Raw genomic sequence first — 15329 nt, forward strand, 5'->3', positions numbered from 1 at the left:
CAACTTTATGCTAAGTTCTCGAAGTGTAATTTTTGGTTACGAGAGGTTCAGTTCCTTGGACACCTCATTAACCAGGATGCGATAATGGTCGATCCAGCCAAGATCGAGGCGGTGATGTAGTGGGAGATTCCGAAATCTCCCTTGGATATCAGGAGTTTCTTGGGGTTGGCAGTGTACTACCGGAGATTTATTCAGGATTTCTCTAAGATTGGAATACCCCTCACTCATCTGACGAGGAAGCGGGTGGATTTCTAGTGTGGCCCTGAGTAGTAGTCAACATTTGAGACCCTTCGGCGAAGATTATGTAAGGACCTAGTTTGACCCTCCTAGAGGGTATTGAGGACTTCGTGGTATTATGTGATGCTTCCATCACTGATTTAGGGGTGATCATCATGTAAAGAGGATGAGTGATAGCATATACTTTGCTGCAACTGAAGCTACACAATACGAGGTATCCCACGCATGATCTGGAGTTAGGGGAAGTGGTTTTTGCCCTCAATATTTGGAGGCATTAAATTTATGGGGTCCGTTGTACTCTCTACACATATTACAAGAGTTTGAGGCACATTATGAATCATTCGAACCTAAACATGAGGCAACGTATATGGTTAGACGTAGTCAAGGATTATTACTGTGAGATCCTTTACTATCTGGGTAAAGCGAATGTGGTTGCGGATGCTTTGAGCTGCAAGTCAGTTGGATCTTCAGATAGGGTATCGTGTATGAAGATATCAATGGATTCCTCGCTTTTGGGATTGATTAGGGAGGCTCGGGTTGAGGGTGTTTGGGAAGTGAACTGGAAGATTGAAAGGATCAGGGGTGAGATCACCATATTTGTTCTGGATAGTCATGGATTGTTGGCCCTTTGTGGTCGGGTATGGGTTCTTATGTTTGGTGGGTTCGGACAGATTGTGTTGGAGGAGGCTCACAAATCTCGCTTTTCTATCCATCTGGGGGCCACCAAGATGTATCGGGATCTGGGATTTTGATATTGGTGGTCGTGTATGAAGAGGGAGATCACCTGGTACGTGGAGAGGTGTAAAGTGAGGAAACTCACTTCACATGGTATATATATAATAGATCACTACAATACAACAACATCCTATACATAAGAATACATAGTAAAATCTAGTGGGTTGCCATTGGTACCTTCGACCTATGTGTAAACTGAGGAAACTCACTTCAACCTTGAAGATAAGATAAACCACCCAATCGAGCCAACAATATCAAGCCTCCCCCTACCAAACAAATCCACAATAGAACCCTAATTAACAATTAAGGAAATGACTGACCCATGAAAGGTTTAGGCTCACAGTTAAACCTCCTTTGGGAAAAACACCATTTTTCCCTTCACATACTAAGTCCCAACATTATTGGTCAAAATTCAACAATCGACACTCAGTTAACTTCTGCCCTTCATAACTAATATACACCCTGTGTAGAGCCCTGGTCCAAAAAACTTATATTAAGCTCTTAATACACCAAGCCAAACTCTCAAACTTCTAGATCTGAAAGTGCTTAACCAACTTACCAAATATAAATATACATGTAATACGTACAAGTGTATTTGTGTTTACTTATCCAATACGTTACAAAATTACACTTGTAAACATTTTTATCGTTCAATTCTTAAGTTCTTTTACCAACTTATATAAATATACTTGTCTCACCGTACAAGTATTTGTTATTTCAGTTAAGTTACATACAAACTTAAGTTAAGTTACATACCAACTTAACTTATTTCTTTTAGAGTGTAATATAGGATTTTTCTATGATTCTATAATCGAGCTAACATGATGCACAAGCCTCCTCTGACACTATAAGGAGAGTGCTAAAAAATTAAGATCGACGCTTTATTATCGTCGAGAATACACAAAAATAATAGTTATCTCCTGAGATGACCATCGAAGAAAGGGTTGTAGCTAGCAATCATAGGAGGGACTATCTATGAAATCCCTAATTTCACAGGATGTACTTGACCCAATTATAGCATGGTCCTTTTGGGTTGCCTTCACCAGTGCAATTTGATAGGATGAACTTTTGAGGATAAGGTTATTTATGATTTATTAATATATTATAAGTATAATATATTAATATGAAATCATATTATTATTTAATTATTATTGATCAATAATTAATTTGGAATTAATTTTGTGGTCAAAAGATACGAATTAGATATATGGGGACTAATTATGTAAATCAATGATTCTTAAAGTGTGGCTTAATGATCCATGATTATGTAGATGGGCTAAACCAATGAAATAATTCATGGATAGTCCATGGAGGTTAAACACATGGAGCATAATAATGTGAAAAGTCATGGAGCATTAGGGTTTACAAAGTGTAACCCTAGCATTTGCAACACTATAAATAGAACCCCCATGAAGCCAAAATCGGTTGCACCTTCTTTGTAAGCTAAGCAACATATTCTCTTAAGACACCTTTTTCATATTGGTGTTTGTGAACCATTAGAGGCATCACACTTGAGGTGCTCAAGCTTCAAAAGCCAAGAACTACAAGTCCTTCATAAAGGTATGTCACCAAACTAGTTGTATCATTCAATTGTTTAAATATATGCTAGTTAGGACAATGCTTTGGAAAAAATTGAAAATGCATGTATAATTAGAGAAAACATAGATCCAAAGTATTTAGGGTTGCATGTGCACCATAGGAGTGTTATAGTGCTCAAAACCCAACAGTGGTATCAAAGCCTAGGATTGTTTTCTATTATATTTGATGCTCACTAATTTTTCAAAGCTGAAAAATTCGAATTTATGGCCTCTGACTGATGAACTCACCGAGTCCATGAACTGAATCGACGGGTGCACTTAGTAACAAAGCAACTCGCCGTGTCTAGTTCATGCACTCTACGAATTGATGGCTCTGTTTGCAGATTTTCGAGTTTCTTAGCCTGGATTGGATTGGGAACACTACCACAAACTATTTTGGTTCATTAAAAATGTTTTTTTTTTCTAATATGGTAGTGCTAGTACTCATCCAACCACAAGATAATTGTCAAAAGTTTTGAGAAAATTGTTGTTTCATATGATAAACAAAATTGCTTGTAAATTGTTGACATAGAATTATCTTGTTTATGACTTTAGTTTGATCATGAATTATGTGATGATTTTAGTTGTTAGAAAATGATCTAAATGAATTTTAATGACCTCCATAACTTTTCCTCAAGTTATGGAAAATGAAAGGTCTCTTCATTAAAATTCAGTTAAACTCATAAGTTATGCATATGAAGAGTTTTGATTTCAAAACTTGCCCTCACGTTTTGGTATTTGTAAAGTCTCATCAATGAAACTTTAATTCCAAACCATAGAGTTTTAAAAGTTAGAAGTCAACCCTTATACTTTATAATATTATAAGTTTAATAATATATATATATATATATATATGTGTGTGTGTGTGTGAGAGAGAGACAAGTCAGTCTTACCGTTAGTAAGCCTCATTCACGAAACCGATCTATAAGGGGGTATAAGGTTATTGCATATAAAATGGTGGTTTAATGGGTGTCCACTCTCACCCACCGCTTCCTTGACTGGTGGAGGGTCATTAGCCGAACGATTAGGATAGGACACTAATTCTCTCTCATTAAAAGTATAATGATAAAAAATAAAGTAACTAAAATTTTATTAAATTCCCAATGTTAGTTACTTTAGGAAAAATGTGAAAATGGTGTTAATCCATTCAATTACACTTTTCACATTGTTAGGTCGTTACTGGAGCATGTGTAGTTAACTGGCATAGTAATCTAGGACTAACAATGTGTGGAAAAGGGTAGCTTAGTGTTAATCATAGAGTAATGGAGAGTGTGTGGTTAACCGGCACATTGATTAGGTGATTTGTAACATTAGGTGTACCAAGTTAATTTGCATGGTTATTCACACCTTGTTTGTGATCCTCGGCATCCCAATCATAAACTTGAAGGGCACAATCGAGATTTAAACATGCCATTGAATAGTTTAATGAATCTCAAAGGATCTAGGAATTTCAAATCGAATTAAAAGTTAATAATCTATTTCGTTTTTCATGGTGGAAATTGGTAAATCATAATTTACCTACCTTCAAATATTTACAGTTGGATTACAGCATCCCTCTTCACAATTGTAGAATATGGTGTTGGGTCCTAGCCTTAGTATTTCATATTAGGTGTAATATTAAGGATTATCATTTAACCTAAAACTTGTTCTTTTCTTTTTTAGATGTCTATCCCAAACAATTCTTCCACACTGTTTCCTTCATACTCTTTATCCCTCATTAACCTATGTGGGAGGGTCATTTTTGATGGTTCGAACTTCAATGATTGGATTCGAAATATAGCATCCATAAAAATTCAAACCAATTTAAAACCTTTTAAAACATTTAAAATGATTAAGTTATTACAGTTTGTTTTCAAAATAGTTTAATCATCAGTGTATCCCCAGAATCAAATCATAAAATCACAAAATATGAAGAGTTGTACGATCACGCCTTCGCCTTCCTGCGATCATCGGAAGTACCTAAAACAATAATCGATAAATGTAAGCTTGAAGGCTTAGTGAGTTACCCCCAAAATACCAATGTCATACATATATAACCATATCATATAAACATATAAACAAACAACATGCATAATGAGCCATCTGTCTGATTGGACCGACTACAGGTCCTTAGCCTATCTGGATCGCTCTCCGAGCCCTTGAAACATCTAGACCGCCCTCCTTTGTTCCTTCAGCCTATCTGAACCACTCACTGGGCCTTCGTCCTAACTAGATTTGACTAGATTTGTCCGGCCGGGACTGCAGTCTACCCGGTCCGCCCAGTGTGTCTTGGCCTACTGTATACAGTAGGACCTACCTCAACCCTTTCCCAAATCAACAAACATGTGCACATACATATAAACAAATAAACATGTAGATTTAACCGATCACTAATCATGGAAGCCATCCTACAACCAGGATACCGATCTCACCGATCACTAACATAGCAACCATCCTATAACCAGGATACTGATCTAACCGATATCTAACATAGCAACCATCCTAACTACCAGGATGTAAATCAATAAACATATCATGAAATAAACCCAGATGCAAATCTGATAAGGGTCGGCATTGGACCCTGTTAGTATAGTGAGGACAACTCACCTGGCACTGTTGAAGTCCCGCAGATAAAACTCCAGTTGCTGGATGACAGATTCCTGAACTTTCAACATCAAACAATACCCAATTAATAATTGGGTTCCAAGCCCAAGGTCCAATTCACACTCCAAATGCCCAATAGTCAAGTAATGGGCCAAAACCCAACATATGGCCAAATTTTCCAAATTGGGCCCAAACCTCTACATGGTATTCCTTTAAGGCCCATCCAATTATTCTAGTCCAAAATCTTGGTATTCCCATGGCCTAATATCACAAAATCATCAAGGCCCGGTTATAGCCCAATTTTCCAAATTGGGCCCAAGTCCTTCACATGGGCCTTATCCTAAAGCCCATCTAATTATTTTGGTCCATTTACTTGCTCTTGGATAGCCCATCAATAGTCCAATCACCCAAGTCCAATAGAAAGGCCCAACTCAAGGACCAAGTGAAATTAGGGTTTTCACATAAAATGACGATTAGGGTTAAGTGTTCCTACTTAATCCATTAAGTCAAATATTCATTTCGGTTAATTGAAAATGATTATTAATTAATATTTTTTTAGTTTAATAAATAATTCCCGTGCGTGTCCCAATCAATCCCCAAAATTAGGGTTTCATGGCATTAGTGTTTTCCAAAACCTAATTAGGGTTTCCAACCCAATACTAGCCCATTAATCAAATGGTTAGGCTTTTAGGTCAATTTGCGCTTCATTGGGTCCATTAGGGTTTTATTGGACCCACTAGGGTTTCATTGGGCCCACTTTGTCCAAACATCTCCAAACGAGTCAAATGCAAACGAGTCACACCGCCACCCAACACGACGACTTGTGGCGGTAGCCACCACCTCACGGTGGTGGTTATAAGTTTTCTATTATTATTCCGGCCGATTACAATAAAATTTACAACAAAATCTAAAGGCACACCCATATAAACTAACACACACTCACACACGTAGCCGCCCTGTGGCGGCAAGCGATCGTCGGAGGTGGTGGTGGTGGCTCACTTTTGATTCCAAATTACACAAACCACACATAACACGCCCTAACAATGGAGACACACCCAAGAACACTTATGTTTGTGATGTAAACCCAGCCACCTACATGGTGGTGCATGACGATGGCAGTGGGATAGGAATACGGGCAGCAACGACGGCTATTGGCGGCACAGTCGCATGGTGGCGATGGAAATGAGCGGAACAGTCGACAAAAGCATCAGTTGTTGGGGGTAGCAATGGAAATGCAACACTGGTAGAAGGTGGAGAAAGAGAATGGGTCAAAAAGCAACTATAGCCATCACTATGTTTGGTGATAGCCTCGCCTTCAACGGAAGTGGGCAACGGCGGCAGCAGCTCCGGTCTCCGACTTTAGTCTCCCGAAAGGCGTGACTTCAGTCTTGGTGCTCACTTCATTGTCCGAGCAAAGTGGTGTGGTTCACGGCGGTAGAGAGGTGCGGCGTTGGATTCATCGGTGGAGGATACAACAGCAAACGACAGCAAATACGACCCAAGGTCGGCCTCTTCCACTCGTCAACTGCCACGGGCCCACGACTCCCAAAGGAAGCCTTCATCTTAAGAGGCGGTGGCGTAGCGGTAGGGATTTGGTGGCGTAAGGTGACACCAAAGGAACTGGAAGTGGCGGTCGGATGGAGGGGCTATAAGGGTGGTGAAGTTGGCGGCTGGAAATAATGCATCTAGGTTTAGGGTTTATCGGGGAGGTGGACGTTATATGCCCGCTCCCTTCAACCTCTAACCATAACGACAGGAATAGTCCCTCCTCCTCTATTTTCTTTCGAAACAAATCCCTTAATTTACCTTTAAACCCTTTCTCCCATAATTCTTTTTCATAATAAGTACAACAGTTACAAAACAACCCATAATCTAGGTTTAGCGTTTATCGGGGAGGTGGACGTTATATGCCCGCTCCCTTCAACTTCAGGCAGCCCCTGTTTTCAATAATCCTTTCATAACAAGTTTAATATTTTACTAAACGCCCCCTGACTTCTGAAAACCTTCACAACATGAATCCCGAAATTACACTTTAACCCTTGGAAATCAAAATTATATCATTTGGCTCCCCAAAACCAACACCCCACTAGTTATAATTTGATTTTGGACTATAATAATATAAAATAATAATAAAATTTACTTCTCAGGGATTCGGGTTAATATATAATAATTCTATTTTAATCAGGATGTTACACGAAACATTTGAATGACTATTCGTTATGAGGACAAAGAATATGTCCTAGACAAAGAGCTAAAGGAGATTGATGTAACCATTGCTACTCCTAAACAAATCACAGAACATACTACTCTTGAGAGGGATGCGACAAAGGTGTTGTGTCTAATGATTTCTACCATGACTATTGAGTTGCAGAAGTTATTTGAGGACTACTATCCTTTTGACATGTATCAAGATTTGATGGACAGATACCATCAAAGTGCTCGGCAGGAGAGGCATGAGATCATTTCCTCTATGAGCACAACCAAGATGAAGGATGAAGAGTCCATCACGACCCACTTGCAAAAGATGCAAAGATATGTGGACCGCTTGCTAAAATTGAATGTCAATTTGATGAAGAGTTGGTCATAGACATAATTCTACACTCTTTACCTTCTTGTTATGATCAGTTTCGTATGACTTATCATATGAACAAGGAGGAGATCACTCTTAGCAAGCTTTAAGGCCTTCTAAGAACTGTAAAAAGCAACTTGAAAGGCAAGCCGTTTGTGTCTACTCCTACTACTACTACAACTGATCCTGTTCTAGCAATCGGACATAGGAAGGGAAATAAGAGGAAGACTCCCTCCAAGAGCCAAAAGGGAAAGTCTCTTGATGGATCCTCTTCTAGTGGAACCAAATTTAGTTCTGCTAATCCCTTTTCTAACCCGAAGGATGCTGATTGCTTCCATTGCCATGAAAAGGGAATTAGAAACGAAGCTGTCCCAAGTACTTGCAGGACATAAAGGATGGGAAGATCAATCCCTCCTTTATAGGTATTTTCACTATTCAATCTAATAAGTCATTACATGCTAATTCTTGGGGTCCTTGATACAAGTTGTGGATTTCACATTTGTTCTGATTTGCAGGGATTAAAAAGAAGTAGGGATGTGGAGCACGAGAAGATAAACTTAATCATGGGAAATAGGAAAGTGTCGCATGTGAACAAGATTGGAGTTTATTCTTTATTTCTTAGTAATGGTTTAAATTTAGATTTGAATAATTATTGTTACTCATCCGATATAGCAAGAAATATTGTTTCCTTTCACATTTTGTATAGAAAAGGTATTACCTTTTCTTTTAATAATGAAGTTGGTACTATTAATGCTTATTGCAATGGTGTATTTTACTTTGAAGCATTACGTTGCAATGGTATACATGAAACTGTGATTGTTGTAGATAACTTAGGAAACAATGTGTTGAACGTTGATTCGTCCAATGTTTTGGACAAAGCATGCTTATGGCATTGTCGTCTTAGACATGTCAACAAGAAGCACATAGACCAACTCCAAAAGTATAGAGTCTTGGAGTCATTCGACTTAAAGTCGGATGACACTTGCGAATCTTGTTTACCTGGAAAGATGACAAAGTCACCCTTCACTGGTACTTGTGAAAGGAGTGAAGGTCTATTGGATCTCATACACACTGATGTGTGTTGACCATTCAGAACCGCCACAAGGGATGCTAATCGGTTTTATGTGACTTTTACTGATGATTATAGTAGGTATGGCTATATCTACTTAATCAAGCATAAGTCAGAAACCTTTGAAAAGTTCAAAGAGTTTAAGCAATAGTTGTTTTCGAAGACTGTGTTGGCTTTTGGAGCAGACTCCTGCCTTGTCGAAGTTGTTGGAATAGGGGGAAGCTGCTAGAGGAGGGGTGGGGCATCTGGTGGTGTCTGGTAGTGGTGCACGACGGCATTAAGCGGCGGAGACCGGTGGTCGGTTCTAGCGTCGGTAACCAAAGTTTACACCTAAGAGAGAGAGAGAGAGAGAGAGAGAGAGAAGAGAGAAGAGAGATGAGGGATTACTGATTTTGAGAGATTTGTAAAAATATATAGACATGTGGTGATGACATCATCATGATGATGTCATGCACATGTGTTGCCTCGATTTCCGTGCCGCGAATCCGACTTTTTAAATTTTTCCGAACACACCTGTCGATTGTCCTGAGTGTTGTGATTCCAAACATGCAATCTGAATTTTAAACCAATATACGAAACTAATTAAAAAATGCGTTCAAAGTTTCATTTTTATATAATCAGAGTCCGACAGTTTTTTGCGAATTTGCGGTAACTTTAGGTTAAAAATATTGCAAAAATGAATTTAAATATTAGGTCTTAGTTTGGGTTCAAAACCATTATTAGAATTTCCTGACGAGATGTGTAGGTACCTCAATGAATTGTTTTGGTTTTCTTTTTAAGAAAAATTAGTTATATTATTCTATTTTCTTAAAACAGAGAGATCTTTTGCGTACGATCATTGTTTTCGACATATTTTATATCCACGAAGCCGTGCGCACGTGATATATCAATATAGGGTATTTTTCCATATAATTATAATTAATCTATAATTTTCATTTTTAATGAATCAAATCGTGCTTATTTTTATGTATCGTTTTTCGTTCATTAGCGATTGACAGAAAATGGATGTAAGAAAGGTATCCTACATGCAATTCTAAGTGTAATAACTTTATCTGCATTAAAAAAATATGGAATAACACACAATATGTCATATTACAAGGGGGTTTGCAGTGGTTTGACCGATGAAATTTGACCTATTTTTACCATTTGTTACAATTGGTCTCTTAGACGAATAGAAAGATCATTCCTTCGATAAAGCTCTTCATGAGTTTGCTCCTACCCCTACATTCCAAAACCGTATGAATAACTATCAAACATATTTTTGAAGTGAAATGGAATTCCGTTTACTTAGAAGTTGATTATTGTTATCATGATTAATTAGCTGATATATACATATAATTTGTTTATTCTGATTTTGATATGAACAACTTGGAAATGTCCATAAAGGAATTGCATGGAATGTTGAGGCCCTTTGGGACAAACATGGCTATTCATAGAATCTCCAACATTAAAATAATACTCTTACATTTACTATCATGAACAAAAATTTCAAAATGGAAGAAATCATGATGCCCATATGTGAAAAGGCGATAAGCGTCGATCCACCTAATCTAGCTACAAACGCCAAAGATCAATAGGAAGACTTCTTCTGAGAAATGTTATGATAGTCTATTCGTTTCCAAAATAACATAAATGACTTAAAAAACACTAATGCGCAGTATATATGTAAGCAACAACATTGAAAAGAGAGTTTGATCAGGATATTGTGTTACTATCCTTAGGATCAAAACGGATCTTATTTCTAGATGTTTAATCTACAATTATATATATATATATATATATATATATATATATATATATATATATATATATGCAAATCCATAATACCATTAGAACATTACTTCCATGTTGTGACATCCCTATTTTCACGACTAGAAAAGACCGATTTTGTTTATGCTTTTAAAAATCAGAGTACCTCTTTTAATAAAAAAAATGATGCATAATTTGTTCCCAGTAAAACATGACAAATACGTTATCAAGGATCTACCCTAAGAATTAGCTATTTCTCGTTCATTCATTCCTAAGGATTATTCTAAGGAATAGGTACGAAGTCCATCATTGTCAATGACACAGCTGTCAAGCACAGCTGATAATTTTATCACTTAGGCACAACTGCCAGAATTGTGACACTCTTTATGAGGTGCATCTGCCAGTATTGTCCTTTAGGCGCGACTTCTAGGGTTACTCGTTTATTGATGGTATCGTTTTCGAGAGTCCACTTCCAATACAGGTCAATGAGTATTTAAAGTACACCGGTGAACACATCGTTCACAACACCTACAGGTTGCGAGGCTCCTAGTATTCCAATCGACTGTCTAGAATAGTCTGTGGTTGCCATCCATACTCTGCTAGATGACGGGGCTAACATTTGGGAAAAGACTTCTCACATCGTCCACCTCTTACCCTTACCTTATGGTCTATATCACCTCTCAACTCATCATCCAACTCATATTTCATCTACCCATGTTTTACCCAACATATTAATTATGTGTGTGTGTGTGTGTATATATATATATATATATACATATACAGTTTAAATCATATAAAACTTGTATAAAATCGTTCATCCAGCTTAGATAGCAAGTACACATATAATATGAACACATAGCACGTAGTTTATATAAAATACTTCATATCTATGTGTACGATGATGGGGACCATGTAATCACTTAAAAAAGTGGTGACTCGGCACTCGAACAACATTTTGTTACTCTTAACACAATTTTCCTTTGACAAAATATAGTATCATTACCACTAGAGTTTAGTCTATTATTCAACGAGACTAATTAATAGTCTAGCTATTATTACTATTATATAAGAATTAAACAATAATTATATAACCCATAATAATATCCCAAGTATTTATTATAAGGTCCTAATAACATTACTATATTGAATCATAAGCTATACTAAAGATAGGTTTGGCGTAGCTCATTTACAACGGGTTTTTCTCAAAACCGGTCGTCGATGGAGCAGTGTTCCCGAGCCGAAAGGCTCTTCTTCTCAGAGCCGTCAGACACTCCGGGGCTTCAGCCTCGTGCTAGGGAGGTTCCCTAGGCTTTTCGGGGGGGGGGGGGGGGGTTCGGGGCTAGAGAGAGAGAAGTGATGGGAGGTGTGAGGAATGAAGAGGATTCACCTATTATTTATAGGAGGATGGAGGAAGGTTCACGTCATGAATTTCTTGATGTTCACGTTGTGGGTGACCTTGGGCTCCAAGTCCGAGCCAGGTGCTGACACTTGGCATCGCACACAGGGTGGAAATCAGCCAATTTTCAAAAATTCATAACTTTCGCATACGAGTTCCTTTTTCGAAGTTCTTTATATCCACGTATAGGTAAAAATAAGATCTACAACTTTCATTTTGAATCTGCCGGCTAATTCTTGACTGATCTTAAATTTAACAGGACAAGGAGATTATACTGTTAAATGTCCGCGTAAAATTCATAACTTCTACATACGGACTCTGTATCCGTCTGACTTTTTACCGTTAAGTTCCTATTAATGAGATATTCAACTCTCATTTAGGTTTCATAGGCCAAAAACCACTCGAACTAAAATTCGAGTTTCGTGTTGTGCACTTTTATACCAAATCTTAGAAAATTCATAACTTCCTCATACGAAGTTAGATTTGGGCGTTCTTTTTTTGTATGTTCTCAGTTTAATGTATACTACAACTTTTGTTTATATTTATAAGGCTAAAAAGTCCTCCATATTAAATTCACTATTTACGTCTCCCGGTGTCGTACCGGTTTTGCTGTAAAATTTCGATGGGTCATAACTTATTCGTTATAACTCGGATTTCAGCGTTCTTTATATGTACGAAATCCTTGAGACATATTCTACTACTTGGTTAAGATTATTTATTCTAAATAATCATTTTTTTTTTCAAAAAGTTATTTTCAACCCCAATTATCTCTAAATTATCTAGAGCGGATCTACGGGCATTACATTCCAATCCTTGAGGATTTATTCAGGATAATTTACTGACATTCACAAGAGTGTGTGGTGACTGAAAGAAGTAAGCAGACTAAAACATGGGGAAGAAACTATGATCATGAATATTAGGCTCTTGCTACAATTTATAGGATCAAAGGACAATCATTCTCCTAAATGTTTGAGTATATGGTTTATGATTTAAACTTTTTATATAAATTTCATAAGATTGTTTTGAACTGATTAAAAGTAGAACATTTTATATGTTTCCTATTTAAAAGGAAAGACGTTAAATTTATGATTGTGGTATAGGAATAATAACCAAATTTGAATATTTGAATGTGGTGTACTAACATGCAATCATCTTCTTGGAAATAAGAATTGCATTACCAAAGATCTAGTTGGATGGGATTTTGGAATTCATTTGACTACAGGTATTATGATAAATACAAGCCCTATTTGTTAAGATAGATAAATATATGACAGAAATGGTCTAACAAATTGTCCGTTTATATTTGACAACAAAAGATACGGAATCAAATATATCGAAAAGTTTAGATGGAATGTACTTGTGGAATCATAGTCTAGTTGATATGAATAATAATGGCATTATCAAATATCAAGTTGTATATGATTATAGAAATCATTTGATTTCAAGGCTTATGATCAATGTGAATCTTGTTTATCAAGATATATGAGATTTACATCACCGAGTGATGTGAATGTCTGTTGGAATTAGTTTACACTAATGAACCATTTAGATTAAACACAATATATGGTCAAATTTTTTTTACCTTCAGTAGAGTATGAACATGAGTCTGGAACGTTTTAGGCATTTAGAGCTCTCCTAAAATAAAGTTAAGAATCAACGGAAAAGGATGACATACTCAGATCCTATATGGATTTGTAGCATCTTATTCAAATATATGTAAACCATCTAAGTAATTATTAAAACGTTTAATAAGTTGTCTCCTACCAAAACATTGTCGCAGGGAGTGTAGTTGGAAATAAAAACAGATTGTTGGTCGATTTGGCACTTGACGAGTCGTACTATGCTTACAAACAGTTCATTTATTGTACCATGAACAGTGTTATAAGATTCCTTGGGCTTACAACAACTAAAGGTTATGAAACATTCTTTGTGATGTGGAGTAAGGATTAGTCCATCACTAGCACTTTTGGAAGTCTATAAGTATAAGGCTTACGTTCTTCGTGAAATGCTCAATAATCTAGGACATAAAATAGATATATGTTGTCTCGTTGGACATCCAAATAAAACTTTCTACATAATTGTTTTACAAACCTTTTGAGAACATTTTTTTTACTTAAAGGGTAGTCCTTCTTTAGATGGATCTAATATCCAAAAGAGTTAGTGGGGGTCATTATTAATCTTGATAAGGTTCAAAAGTCAACCAATGAATAAACTAAGGTTGGCCCTAGCTTTTAATTTGATATTCAAAATGGATATTGATGATATTGACATCCCTCCAGTTCTTCCTAATATACTTGATAAAGGAAGGCATAGACCTTCTTATATAGAATTTATATTTCTAAGGTAAATGAGTCACTGATAGATGACAATCAGAGTGTGCCAACTATTGAAAGTCATGGAATTCCCTAAAAGGTACAAGAAAGAAGGATGACACAGAGAATTAGAATTAGTCCATGTAAGTTTGAATCTTGGATGATAAAACAATTGACCTTAAAACCGTAAGTATTTATGTATATTCAAGAAGATAACAAGTATCAATGGGTGTAAACACATTGTCAAAGCTTATGAAGTTCATTTATGAACTAAAACAAGTATTTCTCAAAACGGAAGCCTTGTTTAATGACAAAATTCAAGGATTTTTGAATTCCAAGAAACAAAGGTGGACCATAAGTATGCCAAATCTAGTGGGACTAATTGGAACTCTTATTTCATTTAGAAAATTCAAGGAGTTTTGAATTTCGAGAAATGAAGAATAGCCTTAAATACGCCAATACTTGTGGGAGTATCATTGTCACCCTAGTAATGTATGATACAAAATTCATAGGAAACGATGTTCCAACTTAGAAAGTGAAATAGCTTCACTTAGCTTGAGAATTTATTCACCTTGAATAACATGGGAGAAATAGTACAAGAGTATCTATCTGAGTAATTCATTGGATTAAGCCAAAAGCATGGAATCTCAAGGAAACTCGAGATTTAGAACTTCATGAAAGGTCATACTTATATAGTATGGTATGACATTTGAGCAATGATAATGTCCTAGTTCTATTATTGAGCTAGAAGAAATTATTTGTATCCCACCTGATTCTGCTTATGGGATTGATCATGACTTGATGACTTATATGCTCTGACCATGATAGGTCTGATCAAATCAATTCGGAAAGAATCAATGAATCAAAATAGAGTATATTCCTTAGTTTCCGAAGAGGAAAACGGAAATGGTCTTAATATAGAAGTTATCAATGTAAAGGTTAAAGTTATACATGTAAAGGTTACATTAATTATAAGTTTCACACTAGTAAAGACAACTTTGTTAGTAATCAAAAATTCATTCTTTTTCTAAATTGTGAAGTATTAGCTTGGGTGAATACCAAGTAATACACCATAGTGGATTGTAAGTAAACCAAGAGTATA

This window comes from Lactuca saligna, chromosome 2 (assembly GCF_052625555.1).
Source record: "Lactuca saligna cultivar CGN05327 chromosome 2, ASM5262555v1, whole genome shotgun sequence".
Taxonomy (NCBI): domain Eukaryota; kingdom Viridiplantae; phylum Streptophyta; class Magnoliopsida; order Asterales; family Asteraceae; genus Lactuca; species Lactuca saligna.